Genomic DNA, 14,524 nt, shown 5'->3' with positions numbered 1-14,524 from the left:
ACTTAATGTCATTATTTTGGCAAGAGGAGGCCACTTTCAATTTTATTAGTTATAGGAGTTATGTGTGGAAACTTGATATAATTGGTACAATATTTTCAGTATGTTCCAGTGATATTTTAGTACCTGCTATGGACTGAATGTTTGTGTCCCCTTCCGTTCCCCATTCATATGTTGAAACCCTGCTCATCAATGTGATGGTGTTTGGAGATGGGACCTTTGAGAGCAATTAGGTGATGAGTGTGGAGCCCCCATCATGGGTTAGTGTTCTTATAAGAAGAGACATTAGAGAGCTTGCTTCCTGTGTCTCTCTGCCATGTGAGGACTCAGTCGGAAGGCAGCCCTCTGCAATCCAGGAAGAGGGCTCTCATCAGAACCTGACCCTGCTGCACACGGATCGCAGATTTCCCAGCCCCTAGCCTAGGACTATGAGAGATAAATTTTTGTTATTTAAGCTCCCATGTATGGCAGTTGGTTACAGCAACCTGAGATAAGATATATTGACTATTGACTTCTAAAAGATTGGTTCTGGACTGAGCCGCACTTAAATTTTCGTGGTGTGTGTGCGTGTGTGTGTGTGTGTGTGTGTGTGTGTGTGTGTGTGAAGTGCCATTATACAAGTACATGGCAGTCTTCGCTGGTTTGGCTCAGTGGATCGAGCATAGACCTGCAGACCAAAGGGTCCCAGGTTTGATTCCAGGCAAGGGCACATGCCCGGGTTTTGGGCTCAATCCCCAGTAGAGGTCATGTAGGAAGCAGCCAATCAATGATTCTCTCTCATCATTGATGTTTTTATCTCTCCCTTCCTCTCTGAAAAAAAAATATTTTTTAAAAAAGTAAGTGACAGAGCTCTGGGTAGAGGTGTTTGGGGACCCACGTGGCAATTCCATTACTGCATTTCCTCTAGTTAGTGGCTAACAGAGGATATGGTGTCAGCATATGGTTATGATTTTGTTTGTGTCATTTACTGCAAATGTGGATACTGCAAAATAATAACCTTTATAACTAGGCTAGTGCAACAGCTTATAAGGTTAGGATATACTTAATGAGGGAAAGAAATGCCAAAAGGAAAAACTGATAAAGACACTAGGAAGTACAACCTCTTTTCTTTATACCACAAGATGTATGCTGAGTACTTTTTTCATGTAAAGACAGTATGGCAGACTCAGACAAGAGTTAAAAAAAATTAAAATAGCAAAATGCAACCAGTGTCATTCAGAAAATTTGGAACACTGTAATTCAACTATATTGTCTACCACTGGTAAAAATTTTTAATTTTCATGTACTTCACTGGTACAGCAACTATGCAGAGAAGGTAACCAATTGATATGCCAATGTGTAGTTCCATCTGGGGTAATATGGCAGATAAAAGAGAGACTTAGTTGGTTTTCTACATCAACATTTTACCACTTGGGGCAAAACCTGGCTAGAGAACCTGGCTATGATGATCAACTGAATGCTGTCTCCGTGTCATTCCTTCTTCGCCGACTCTGTCTACACCTTTGGGAACCCCTGGACCTGCTGGGGCTGGACCCCAACAGGACTGCACTTCAAATGGGATCTTGTTCTCCTTTCTGAGCTCAGAGGACCAGAAGGAGCTGCTACTGTACCACCTACAATGGCGGGAGGACTATTTGCCATGAATAGAAGCTACTTCAGTGAACTCGAGGCGTATGACAGCAGCATGGATATCTGGGGAGGAGAAAACTTGGAAAGATCATTTCAGATTTGGATGTGTGGGGGTAAGCTCTTCATCATCCCTTACTCCAAAGTCGGACATATTTTCCGGAAAAGGCGACCCTATGGTTCCCCTGAAGGCCAGGACACAACTCCTTGAGGCTGGCACACGTTTGGTTGGATGAATATAAGGAGCAGTATTTTTCCTTAAGACCTGACTTGAGGACAAGAAGCTACGGAAATGTCAGTGAGTGTGTTGAATTGAGGAAGAAGTTGGGTTGTAAATTTTTTTAAAAAATATATTTTATTGATTTTTTACAGAGAGGAAGAGAGAGGGATAGTTAGAAACATCGATGAGAGAGAAACATCGATCAGCTGCCTCCTGCACACCCCCTACTGGGGATGTGCCCGCAACCAAGGTACATGCCCTTGACTGGAATCGAACCTGGGACCCTTCAGTCCACAGGCCGACACTCTATCCACTGAGCCAAACCAGTTTCGGCGGGTTGTAAATTATTTAAATGGCATTTGGATAGCATTTACCAAGAGATGCAGATATCTGGGCCCAATGCCAAACCCCAGCAACCCATTTTTATCAACAAAGGGCCAAAACACCCCAAAATTCTTCAGCATGGAAGGCTTTACCACCACCAGACTGGCAAATGTCTAGTGGCTCAGAGCTGCCCAAGTCAGAAGAGAGGCCTAGTAGTGCTTACGGCATGTGACCACAGTGACCCAAATCAGATCTAGATTTATAATGAAGAGCATGAATTGGTTTTAAGTAATCTCCTTTGCCTGGATATGTCAGAAACTCCATCATCTGACCCACCCCAACTCATGAAGTGCCATGGGTTGGGAGGATCTCAGCAGTGGACCTTTGGGAAGATAATTGACTATACCAGGTCAGTTGGACAGTGCCTGAAAGTGGCTGATCTATTGAGTCACAAAGGCTATGTTGCTATGGCAATCTGTGAAGACTCCTCCGCACAGCAGTGGCATTTGGAAGGTCAAGGTGGAAGCAGCGCCTGGAATGGTATGCTTGTCTTCCTGGGAAGATTAGCAGAGGTGAAACAGCAGACATTCTATATTGTCTACATCAAAGCACCAAGTGACCATCAGGAGGTGAAGAAGTATGTGACATTAAGGCCATTTCTAGGCCACTGTTAAGAAATTTCTTTCTTAATGGTAGGAAACCAGAATACAGTTTTAATATAGAGTCAGGTTTATACAGAAGGATAATACCTAGGCAATTGCTGGGTCTATTCAAATTAGCTTATAATTCTTTTTAATCCCCTTTAATGGGATGAAATGTGTCATGATTTCCTTTCTTAGAATACTTCATAGTATACAGTTAACTTTAAGCAAACTGAATCCACACATTGTTTATATGATCATATTTAAGAGGTGGTTAACTACTGTAAATTTTTTGATGAATTATGGCACTATATACATTTAAAATAAAAAATCCGTTTAATTAAAAAGAAAAAAACATTTTACCACTTGGGTTCTAGAAATAGAAATAAACATCTAAGGTATAGATGAAATGGGGAAAATAACTGAGTAAATAAAGCATAGGCAAGAGGTCTTGGTATTTTTAGGAAATTAATGTGTTTTTTAAAAAATAAAAATTTCAATTGTAGCTCAATATGTAAAATCTGCCATTACAAATAATTCATCTTCTCCCAATTTGAATCTTTCCTAAACTCATAGTTTACCAAATACAAGTTATTAGAAATGCAAATAGTGATAAGTACTATAAATAAGTGGTAAGAAAACACCTCAAAGTTACATGAAAGATCCCTTGTGCTATTTGGTGCTTAGGGTGTTTTGTCTATTGTTTTTATTACTCATTGTTTAGAGAGGTGTTGGGATCCTGACAGGTGGGGTGGGGGGAGAAAACTTTGAGGACCAGGTGATGAGGGGTGGGTCCTGGGCGAGGACAATGAAGGGATAGGGGATAGTGAGAAAGGATGGCCAAGAGAGCTGCTACCAACAGAGAGAGCGCTTCCCTACTCCTGGTGTGGAGAGGGTTTGGTTGTTGAGGTGCCTCAGGGGGAGAGCACTCATTCCAGCACTGCCTGTGGTTTTCCAGAAGGGGAGGCATCACTTGCCAGGTTTTCATGCAGGAGAGCCAGCAACAAAACAAAGAAGAAATGGCTGCTTGAGGAGATGCTGAGAGAGAATTTCTGGCTGTTTTAAGACTTGGCGTCTAGAGTGGAGTCCTGGCAGAGCTGGGCGAAAGAACACAGAAGCAAACCTTACTTCTGGGTCTTACATAAATGTTAAGGAAAAGGCAAAGCATGTGGTCGGGGACAAAGATAATGATTTTTGCAGATTGCAGCCACTGGAATTTTCAGGGTCCAGAAGCACTGTATCTATGTAATGTATGATATGTGGATGTGTAGCATTTTTGGCTATTTAAGTACTCATAACTTTCTAATTCCCCAGCCTGTTTTATTCTTTTTTTAAACGTGGCATTTATCACTATCATATGATATATCTGTTTATTGTCAATTTTCTTCTACTGGCTTTATAAAGGGAGGGACTTTTTGGCTTCATTTATTTCTGTGTATAGAATGGTACCTGACACATAGTGGATACTGAAATAATTATACATAACTGTAGTTATATTCACAGTAGTCTGGGAAAGGACTGGGGGAAGGGCAGAAAACATGACTGTTAGGATATGGTGATTTAAAACATGCCTATAACCTATTAAAAAACCCAGAGTGAAATAGTGGGTACCACAGGGTTGGGGAAGAGATAAGAGTGATAGTATTTAAGAGTAAAAACTTGTAATAACTACTAAAAAATGCACAGTATAATGAAATAACAATAATATTGCCCTATACTAGCAGTGATATAATGTGATAAGTATTCGTATATTGGCAATTGTATTATAATACTAGAGGCCTGATGCATGAAATTAGTGCAAGAGTAGGCCTTCCTTCCCCTGGCTGCGGGCACCGGCTTCCCTCTGACCTGGGCCCTGGGATTCCCCCACAGCCCTGGCTTCGTCTGGAAGGTCATCTGGTCTAATTAGCATATTATACTTTTATTATTATAGACATAGATATAGATGTATCAAACTTACATGCTGTACACCTTAAACTTACACAATGTTACAAGTCAAATTTATTCAAATAAAACCTAATAAAAAAGATGCCCACACATTCTTCCCTTCAAAATGTGGAGCCCTAGTTCCTCCTATTGAGTGTGGGCTGTATTAATGACCCACTTCTGATGAACTGACTGTGGCAGAACTGGTGGGTATAACCTCTCAGTCTAGGCTGTAAAGACATTGCGGCTTTTTCCTTGTCCACTCACTCTTTGTTTACTCGCAGTGGGGAACCGCCTGCCGCATCCCGAGGACACTCCAGCTGCCCTGTGGAGGGGCCCAGGTGGCAAGAACTGTTGCTCTGGCCACAGCGAGAGAAGAACTGGAGATCCTGCCAACAGCCACACATGTGAAATGGATCCTCCAGCTCCAGTCAAGCCACTGGCTGCCTGCAGCCCCTGTCATCGTCGTGTCTGCAACTTCATAGGAGACCCTGAGTCAGATCAGCTAAGGCACTGCTGAACTCTGACCCACAAAACGGAGGTAACGCATATCATTGTTTTAAGCCACTAAGTTTGGGGATAATTTGTTATGCAGCAACAGATAGCTATAATAGGGAGAAATCTGGCACCCAGAAATGCTTCATGAAACTATTAGCTGGGAAGCAATTAAAGAAAAATTTCATGGATGAAGATGCACACATCTATTCCCACATATTTTAATTTCTGTTTTCCATTTGGTCTCATTTTTTTTTGGAGAAGACCAGATTTTTACATTTTTATAACATCCTGTGATGCCTACTATCTTGCACATTATCGATGACTAATGAATGATGATAACAAGTTCTGCATTTTTATGATAAAGTTCTCAGATAGGACAAGGCAGTTTCTATATCCAGATGTCTTTCCCTTTTTCTATTTAGTTCCATTGTGGAAGACAGGATTTGTCCTATCTGGGGAATGCAGAAACATGGCCCTGCGTGTGTGTATGTGAAAGAGAACAATCTCTAACAACTGTGGCATAGCTTTTCAAATCACATCACATACATGCAGCTGGAAAATATGTACAAAAGAAGATTCAAACTGCTTTATCATCAATTAGTGCTTTTCCTTGAAATTTTGCTGAAATATGGTTTTTAGCTAAATAAGTTTTAATTAACTGCTGGCCAGAAAAAATTGGTGCAGAAATATGTTTTCTTTTAACGAAAAAAGATGATTTGTTGCAAAATGTTAATGCAGAATATTGAATGATATTAGATATTGGGAAAGGATTTCCCTTAGATTTTTAAAAATATATATTTTATTGACCTTTTTACAGAAAGAAAGGGAGAGGAATAGAGAGCTAGAAACATTGATGAGAGAGAAACATCGACCAGCTGCCTCTTGCACACCTCCCACTGGGGATGTGACCGCAACCAAGGTACATGCCCTTGACCGGAATCGAACTGGGACCCTTCATTCCACAAGCCTATGCTCTATCCACTGAGCCAGACTGGCCAGGGCTCTCTTAGATTTTTGAAGGAAAACTGTATAGTCCCTTTTTGAGATTTTATTGTGCCACAATCTCTTTCTCAGCATTCAGAAATGGAAAATGCCAATGAAGTCATCTATCGTAAACCTTGGGTGGTGACATTGGCTTTGGGGTAAGAGTAACCTGAGTCTCACCATTTACAAGTTATATGACCATGGACAAATAATTTAGCTGTACTGATGCTCAGCTTTCCCATCGGCAGCACCCCTCCCACTCATTCACTGTAACATTCAGTGGATGACAATAGTGATCTATGCACTGCCAATTCACACGGAGATGGTACTTAAAATGACCTTCAAATTGGAACAAGGATTGTCCCCTCCTTCCCCAATGAGGTAATCTATAGGGGCAATAGGGCGTGGTTTCAATTACAGGCCAATAATTCAATAATACAAATATGATACAGAGAAAGGCTAAGTGGGATGAACACTCTTGGGGTTAAAATTGCCTGTTATCTGACTGTGTCAGCAACATCATGATATAAAAGGGCACAGCCATGTTCCTTCCATCACTCTTTGCCTGTGTCAGGCATGTTTTAGAGCAGAGGGCCTCAAACTTTTTAAACAGGGGGCCAGTTCACTGTCCCTCAGACATTCCACACATGCGCACTGCGGGCCCGGGACGAGTCGGCTGCTAAGCAGGACAGGCAGCGGCGGCAAAAACACCCGGTGGGCCGGATAAATGTTTTCTGCGAGCCGCATGTGGCCCGCAGGCCATAGTTTGAGGACCCCTGTTTTAGAGTATGAATCCAATTTAGGTCATACAATTTCGAAGTTGTGAATAGATATACTGTATGTGATCCAGTGAAGGTGTGTGTGTGTGTGTGTGTGTGTGTGTGTGTGTGTGTGTGTATGTGTGTACCAGGATGGTATAACTTGGCAAAGGCTAGATGGGTGAGTTAATCACATCTTGACAAACCTGGCAAATCCAGATTCTGTGCTTGAGACTTCCTCATTAGTGAAGAGGTGAGGATTTTCCTATTTTTTTGTAGGCTCATTCCTCTGACCAGATAGTAGTGTGATATAGAGTTAGGAGTGATGAAGTTGCTTTAACCCTCATTGTCTTTGGATCAGAACAATGTGACAAATATGAAAAATAACACCAGCTGACAATTAGCATATAACTATGTGCCAGGCAACATTGTTTTTCATATAGATCATGTAGCCTGACAACCTTCCCCCCACCTCTTTGTGGCTGTCTTAAGATGGAGGTAATATTTGTAGCTACTGTTGACATGGTGGTGATTACCCTGCTTAATCATTTCACCTCTCCGATCCCAACTACCTCACTTTCCACTGGTGGTTAGCACTCTAGAGCCCCTCCTTCCTTTGAGTTTTTGTTACTATTCACCCTGGAATATTTCCATTGCCTATTTTTTCTTCTGCTTTTCCCCCTCAAATAACTCACTGCTATTGAAAAATCACACATTTAGCCTTGATGACTCTCTCATATGGAGGCAGTCATTTATTCAACGTGCTTTGTTCTAGGCATGGGAGACGGAGTGGTGAATGAGCATGCACATACCCTTCCTTACATTCTGGTGAGGGGAGATAGGTAATAAATAGGATAATGAAGTGAAATATGTAGCACAACAGAGAATATAGGTACTAAAGAGGGAGCAGGAGTAGGGAGGTAGAGATGGGTGGAGAAGGAGTTGTTTTAGCTAGAATGTTTAGAGAAAACCTTACTGCAAAAGTGGCTTCTGAACAGGGCTGGAGGAAGTGAAGAGCTAACTGTTGCTATAACCTCAGCAGAGCCCCCATCAATGAGCAATGATTATTTTATCTCGGTGTCATGTCATCTCACTTTCCTAAATCTCTCTCTTAAAGCTCCTGCCATATCCTTACCCTTTATGAGATCAAGATGCATCCTCCCTTACCTGGTAGGACTGAGAGCACAAAACGTATTCTGCTGACATTTATTGAAAGCCAGCTAAACAGAATGATCAAATAGTCCTGATCTCCTGGAGTTTATGTTCTAGTGACCCTATTTTTTAGCATTACATTACCCACTCCCTTTCTTTTTGAAAATGTCTTCATCTTTATTTCTCCAGATTTTTTGAGATATAATTGACAAATAAAATTGTAAGATACTTAAAGTGCACAACATATATGTATACATTGTGAAAGGATTACTCCATCTAGTTAACTAACATATCCATCTGCTCACATCTTTAGCTGTTTTTTACTTTTTACTATCTACACTAATAAAAGAGAAACATGGTAATTGGCGTACAACCGCTACCCTTCCCATTGGCTAATCAGCGAGATATGCAAATTAACTGTCAGCCAAGATGGCGGCGGGCAGCCAGGCAGCTGAGAACAGGAGGCTTGGTTTCCCCAGCGATGGAGGAAGCCAAGGTTCCCTGTCTGCAGCTGCGGGGCTCTAAGCTCCTGAAGCAACAACTCCAAAAGATACAATGTTTCAATTATAGAAGCTAAAAGATGGCGGTTAATTTGCATACTCAGGCTCCAAGCAGAGCTAAGCCAAACAGCCCTGAAGCGGCAGGCCAGAGAGGCCTCAGGGACCCGGGATCAGCGGAGCTGCAAGGCCTCCCGGCGCCCGGATCAGCGGAGCCAAGAGGCGACCCAGCCCTGCGATCAGCGGAGCCCAGAGGCCTCCCAGCCCCGTTTATCAGCCGAGCGGAGAGGCCTCCCGGCCACGTGATCAGCGGAGCCCCGAGGCCTCCTGGCCCTGGGATCAGCGGAGCCGAGAGGCCTCCCAGCCCCGTGATCAGCAGAGCTGCGAGGCCTCCCGGCCCCCGGATCAGCGGAGCCGAGAGGCCTCCTAGCCCGAGATCAGCGGAGCCAAGAGGCCTCAGGACCCCCGGATCAGCGGAGCCGAGAGGCGTCCTGGCCCCTGGATCAGCGGAGCAGCGAGGCCTCCCAGCACCGGGATCAGTGTGACAGGGGCAGCAACCAAACCCCTGATCGCCCTCTGGGCTCTGGGTGTGACAGGGTGCGGAGCCCCAACCCCCTGATCAGCCCTACCCTGAGCATGACAGGGGGTGGCGCCACAACCTCCCCATCGACCCTGCCTTGAGTGTGACGGGCAGTGCCCCAACCCCCCAATGGGCCCTACCCTGAGCGTGACTGAGGGTGGCATTGCAACCTCCTGATCCGCCCTGCTCTGTGCATGACAGGGGGTGGTGCCCCAACTCGCCAATCGGCCCTGCTCTGAGCCCGACCAGGGGCTGCACCTAGGGATTAGGCCTGTCCTCTGCCACCTGGAAGCAGGCCTAAGCCAGCAGGTCGTTATCTCCCGAGGGGTCCCAGACTGTGAGAGGGCACAGGCTGGGCTGAGGGACCTCCTTTCCCCACCCGGAGTGCACAAATTTTTGTGTACCAGGCCTCTAGTTTAAAATAAGTATCTTTTACCATCCATTTGTGCTATCGATCCCACCTTCTTCCCCCTTCCTCTGAAACTTAGTGCTGCCAATAACTCCCCTTTCTTTTGTCAAATATCAAGCTTCCTACTGCTTACAAATGTGTTGAGAACTCCCTACTCCTAAAACCCCTTCTCTTGATTCTCCTTCCAATTATAAGTACTTGCTGCTCACTTTCCTTTCATTGAGAAGAATCTTGAAAGTTTTAACTGCATTATTTCTCTCTTTATCATGATGCTACCCTAGTTTTTAATGGAAAGTCAAAACACATGGTGTATAATGAGACAGAATAAATTGAAATTGTCAGTGTTTCAGAAAATTTAGAATTTGGGTTAACCTGATTCCTGCCTGTGAACTAAATTCACCCACAATTTTACTGAAAATGCTCTCTTAATGGTTTCCAATACCATCAAATCCAAAATAATGTTCTTATCTTATTGACCTTGAACTCTTTGTAGAAATTTATAATTGTCGATGTTCTTTTTTGATATTCTTTCTCTTAGTATGTGACAGAAAACTATTTTAACTGCCCCCCTCTCTTTCAGAACATACCAGAGACACATGACGAAGTGAGCACCCCATACTTCACAGAGGGGCCATGCACCTTTGCTATGTTCTATTCTGACCCTTGGCTACTGTTCTCCAAGCAATTCTCTGCCCTGTAGTCCTGTAGTTCACTAGTCAGTGTTCTGGATGGAGCAAGAAAGCAGTTGGTCTCTTTGACAGGGTCCTATACAGCTGGGGAAGCCAGGGGCTCACTCATGCACTTTCACTTTCCCCCATGGGAGAAATTTTGGGCCAAGAAAAACCTTATTGGCAATGAGCTCTGCTGTCTTGAGGGAGGGGTAATGAAGGTAAAGTGAAACTGTACCTTTCATTTTCTTTAGTTTCCAATCTCACATTTTTTTTCTGCATTGGAGGACTGGAACGTCTCTGCTGACTCCTGGACTTCCACAAAAGCTCCCCTGTCCATGGGTGATTCTCTAAATTCGTGTTGTGTGTGTGAGTGTGTGTGTGTGCGTGGGGGGGGGGGGGGTTGTGGGGGTAGGGAGGGGGGAAGGGAAGGTGGAAAACAGTAAGAAACACTTTTTGCCATGATAATGACATTATCCCTTTAAGTTTTAATATAAATACAACTTCTAGCTCTCTGTATATTAAAGAATGAGGAACATTATAATGTTATTATTTAACAAAGCCATTTTTATTCCAATTGAAAGTGACATGGGGCCTTGACTCTAAATTCTAATTTAGTTTTTGTTCCCATTAATACTGAGCGATATGAAATTACATTAAATGAAAGAGTCTTGGATTTGTAGGAATCAAATTTAGTTTTGCAAAATTGCATAGGGACTAAGGCTATTCCTTTTGAAATTTAAAATTATTAAAATACCTTTGATGGAAGAAAGTAGCTCCAACTAAGATCAGCCATAAAAAGGTACCAACTCCTAAGGAAAAACTCATAATGTAAAGGTAGCTCTGGACTAGTGACCTGGGATCTCTACTAGGTCCTTGGGGATCAAGGAGGGGGAATGGTGTCAGGTATGATATAAGAATAAGAATGTCAACATTTCCCCTTACCAATCTACTTTACTGTGTGCCCTAAGAAAACTGAGTGCTTATTTGCAAGGAAAGATTATACCATTAAGAAATGCCCTCTTTTGCAACCTGAGGAAACTTGACACCTGAGCAGAGTCTGAGGAGCAGCAAGTAGTAATAAGTGGGGCAAGAATCTTAGCTCAACTCATAAATCTTCAGCTTTCTAGGTTTGTCAAGTGAGGTCTCTAGAGCAATTGGCTTAACAGGAAGGAGTGGACTACCCCAATTTTGACTGTCTTTAACTTTTTGAGTGGTAGCAATAGCTTCCGGCAATATGTTCTAAACTTATAAAAGGCCAGTGCTTCTCAGACTTCAATGTGTATATGAACCATCTGAGGATATGTTAAACTATAGACTTTGAATTTTACTGGAAATGGGGTAAATCCGGAAATTCTACATTCTAAAACCTTCCCAGGAAATGTTAATGCTGCTAGTCCAAGAACAACACTTGGTATAGCAGAGTGTGGTAGACAGTCATGGCTTCCAAGAAGACCCTACTCCCTAATCTCTGGAACTACAAGTATGTTACTTTTCATGGCAAAAGAGACTTTGCAGGTGTTATTAGTTTACTAATTCATTCACTTTAAAATGGGGGGATTATCCTGGATTATCTGAGTGGGCCCATTATAATTACACGAGGGGCCCAGTGCACAAATTTGTGCACCTTGAAAGAAACTGTGGGCCGCAAGGCTGCGGTAGGCACAGGGGTGCATCTCAGCCCATCCTCTGCCCCCTGCCCGGCCCCTCCCACCATGGCCCCAGGCACCCTGTCTGCTGGCAGGCCCGTTCCCGCTGCTACCGCTCCCACACACTGATGGCACCAGCCCCACTCGCACCGGCTGACGGTGTGGAGTGATTGGGGCCTGCACCAGCAGCAGGTGCAAGTGGGGCTGGCACTGTCAGCAGGTGTGAATGGTGGCTGCTGCCCTGATTGCCCTGGGGAGGTGGATAAGCCCTCAGGGGCAATCGGGGCTGGCAGCTGCCACTTGCACCTGCCGATGGCACCAAGTGATCAGGACTGGCACTGGGCACTGGCAGTGGGTGTGAGCAGCTGCTCCAGCACCAGCTGTGGGAGCAAGTGCTGGGTGGGACTGGGACATGTGGGAGCAAAGAATTTTTAGTACCACCAGAGGCTCGCCCTGATGACAGCGACCAGTGCCCCACCTTGTTCTGGCACCCCTGCTCACCTGCTCCACCATCCCACTGTGGCCAATGCCCACCATGTTCTGCACACACCCCCTGGTGGGCAGTGCTTGTCATAGTGACAGGTTGTTCGGTTGTTCCACTGTTAGGTCTATTTGCATATTAGCCGTTCATTATATAGGATGAGTCCTTAGCAGCAGAGAACAGAGAAGAGGAGGGCACAGAGATTCCATGTGCGAGAAAGACTTGGCATATAACTGCTGGTGTGAAGATGGAAGGACATGTGTAAAGCATAAGAAGGAACAGAATTCTGCCAACTTCCTGAATGTGCTTGAAAGTGTTCTTTCCCAGAGCATTCCAGGAAGGAATGTAGTCCTGCAACACCTTGATTTTGGTCTTGTGAGACTCTAAGCAGAGTCTAGTTGAACTATTCTGTGCTCAGAATTATGAGCCACAGAAACTATGATGTACTAGATGATTGGTTTAACTGCTTAATCCTATATAATAAAAGGGTAATATGCAAATTGACCCTAACGGTGGAATGACCAAAAACGACCAGTCTCTATGACATGCACTGACCACCAGGAGGCAGGCACTCAACTCAAGAGCTGCCCCCATGGTGGTCAGTGCACTGCCACAGGGGGAGCTCCACTTAGCCATAAGCTGGGCTGACAGCTGCGAGTGCAGCGGTGGTGGTGGGAGCCTCTCCCGCCTCCTTGACAGCACTGAGGATGTCCAACTGACAGCTGGCCCACTCCTCATGGGCTCCTGGGCTGCCAGACGGATTTCTGACTGCCAGCTTAGGCCTGATCCCCCAGGGAGCAGGCCTAAGCCGGCAGGTGGACATCCCCGGAGGGGTCCCAGAATGCAAGAGGGTGCAGGCCAGGCTGAGGGATCCCCCCAATTGCATGAATTTTTGTGCACCGGGCCTCTAGTTTGAGATAATTTGTTATGGCAGCAGTAGAAAAATGATACACAAGGTAATCTAGAGTATTTAGCATCTAGGGGAGAGCATGAAATCATCCAGCAATAATGGGGTGAATCAAAGCTCTAGATTCAGCAAAGATGCAAGAACAATCATGATTGGCCTTTGCATTATCTAGACCCCTAGGATTCTCAGAATTGTTAAGGAAGGTAGGTCTCTGAGAAACCAAAGATGCTCTCACACTAGAGAAGTAGGGCCTTGGAGTCATATTAAAATAAAATATTTAAATATATGGAAATTTTCCAAGCTGGCAAAATGGGACTTGTAGGATATATATATATATATATATATATATATATATATATATATATATATATATAAATTTACAAATAATATCTTTTGCGTTGGGATACAATTTTCAAGGGGTCTCTTGTATTTCTGCACGCTTGCAAGCAAAAGCCCTGATGGCTTTTCATGCAGACAATTCTTTTTAAGGTTGTTGGTGAGTGAACAGTCTTGAAAGATGGAGATAATGATGGCATCCTCTGGAGAAGGAGCAGGTTTATTTCAAATGTTTTGTTTATCTGTCAACAGTTAATTGGAGATTTATCTAATATGGAGAAGTCTGAAGTTTCTCAATACCATGAGTTCAATAGACTTTTAGCTTAGTTCTTTCTTCTTAAGCCACTTACTTTGCATTGAATCTCCTGCCATCAAAGAAATATTGCACGCAATCAGCAAGAAGTCCAGAAGTTTTACTGATATAGGTAGCTATGCTTAACTTTTGTTATTTATTTTATTAACATGGTGAGCACTGTTAAGTAACATCTATCTTTCCTAAATATTATTTTATATTATATGGAATTTTTTGTTTTCTTACATTCTTCCCATTGAGTGTCTTTTTTCTTTGTTGGAAATATTTTGCTTTATTTAAATGATATTGGTAGTGATGATATGAACTAGGTTTTTGATTAAAAAGTTTTCTTAAATAATATATCCTAAATTTCGGGACTTAAAATGAGTCATTTTAAAAAACTCTTTAGCCCTGACCGGTTTGGCTCAGTAGGTAGAGCATCGGCCTGCGGACTGAAGGGTCCCAGGTTTGATTCCAGTCAAGGGCACGTACCTTGGTTGCGGGGACATCCCCAGTAGGGGGTGTGCAGGAGGCAGCTGATCGATGTTTCTCTCTCATCGATGTTTCTAACTCTCTATC

At 43.6% G+C, this 14,524-nt stretch overlaps 1 pseudogene; it reads left to right on the top strand.

Moving 5' to 3' along the window:
- The first annotated feature begins 253 nt into the window (after window positions 1-253).
- LOC118668251 lies at window positions 254-5,219 on the top strand (annotated as a pseudogene).
- Window positions 5,220-14,524: the final 9,305 nt, after the last annotated feature.

This window comes from Myotis myotis, unplaced genomic scaffold, assembly GCF_014108235.1.
Source record: "Myotis myotis isolate mMyoMyo1 unplaced genomic scaffold, mMyoMyo1.p scaffold_m19_p_1, whole genome shotgun sequence".
NCBI lineage: Eukaryota > Metazoa > Chordata > Mammalia > Chiroptera > Vespertilionidae > Myotis > Myotis myotis.
This window is presented reverse-complemented; position numbering and strand designations above follow the sequence as displayed.